The sequence below is a fragment of the Babylonia areolata genome, unplaced genomic scaffold (assembly GCF_041734735.1).
Source record: "Babylonia areolata isolate BAREFJ2019XMU unplaced genomic scaffold, ASM4173473v1 tig00006991, whole genome shotgun sequence".
Taxonomy (NCBI): Eukaryota; Metazoa; Mollusca; class Gastropoda; order Neogastropoda; family Buccinidae; genus Babylonia; species Babylonia areolata.
Genome location: NW_027468503.1, coordinates 10,001 through 11,723, shown reverse-complemented (window position 1 = coordinate 11,723; position 1,723 = coordinate 10,001).

Sequence of the window (1,723 nt, the reverse complement as noted above, 5' to 3'; positions counted from 1 at the left end):
CATGCCAAAGTTGATAGAAAACGCGGTTCGGCATGGACGGGAGCAGGCGTTGAGGAGTAGGCCTTTTTTTGAGGGCCCAGAAAGTATTTTGGCAATTTTTTACTTTTTTATCCACAACCTTTACCTGCCTTTTTTTCTCTCCGAGCATGCCAAAGTTGAGAGAAAACGCCGTTTGGCATGGACGGGAGGAGGTGTGGAGGAGTAGTCCATTTTTGAATGGCAGCGGAAAGATTTTGGCAATTGTAGCGAGGTTCTTCGGACTTTTATCCACAACCTTTACCTGCCTTTTCCTCAGCGAGCATGCCAAAGTTGAGAGAAAACGCCCTTCGCCATTGACGGGACCAGACGTTGACGACTACGTCTTTCTTTTTTTCACGGCGCCTGAACGATTTGGGCAATTCTCCACAGCGCGTTTACTTTTTATCCACAACCTTTACCTGCCTTTTCCTCAGCGAGCATGCCAAAGTTGAGAGGAAAACGCCGTTTGGCATGGACAGGAGCAGGCGTTGACGACCAGGTCTTTTTTTTGGTCTTTTTTTTTCACAGCGCCGGAAGGATTCAGGCAATTCTCCAAAGCCGGTTACTTTTATCCACAACCTTTACTGGACCTTTTTTTTCTTTTTTTCCTTTTTTCTCTCTCCGAGCATGCCAAAGTTGATAGAAAACGCGGTTCGGCATGGACGGGAGCAGGCGTTGAGGAGTAGGCCTTTTTTTGAGGGCCCAGAAAGTATTTTGGCAATTTTTTACTTTTTTATCCACAACCTTTACCTGCCTTTTTTTCTCTCCGAGCATGCCAAAGTTGAGAGAAAACGCCGTTTGGCATGGACGGGAGGAGGTGTGGAGGAGTAGTCCATTTTTGAATGGCAGCGGAAAGATTTTGGCAATTGTAGCGAGGTTCTTCGGACTTTTATCCACAACCTTTACCTGCCTTTTCCTCAGCGAGCATGCCAAAGTTGAGAGAAAACGCCCTTCGCCATTGACGGGACCAGACGTTGACGACTACGTCTTTCTTTTTTTCACGGCGCCTGAACGATTTGGGCAATTCTCCACAGCGCGTTTACTTTTTATCCACAACCTTTACCTGCCTTTTCCTCAGCGAGCATGCCAAAGTTGAGAGGAAAACGCCGTTTGGCATGGACAGGAGCAGGCGTTGACGACCAGGTCTTTTTTTTGGTCTTTTTTTTTCACAGCGCCGGAAGGATTCAGGCAATTCTCCAAAGCCGGTTACTTTTATCCACAACCTTTACTGGACCTTTTTTTTCTTTTTTTCCTTTTTTCTCTCTCCGAGCATGCCAAAGTTGATAGAAAACGCGGTTCGGCATGGACGGGAGCAGGCGTTGAGGAGTAGGCCTTTTTTTGAGGGCCCAGAAAGTATTTTGGCAATTTTTTACTTTTTTATCCACAACCTTTACCTGCCTTTTTTTCTCTCCGAGCATGCCAAAGTTGAGAGAAAACGCCGTTTGGCATGGACGGGAGGAGGTGTGGAGGAGTAGTCCATTTTTGAATGGCAGCGGAAAGATTTTGGCAATTGTAGCGAGGTTCTTCGGACTTTTATCCACAACCTTTACCTGCCTTTTCCTCAGCGAGCATGCCAAAGTTGAGAGAAAACGCCCTTCGCCATTGACGGGACCAGACGTTGACGACTACGTCTTTCTTTTTTTCACGGCGCCTGAACGATTTGGGCAATTCTCCACAGCGCGTTTACTTTTTATCCACAACCTTT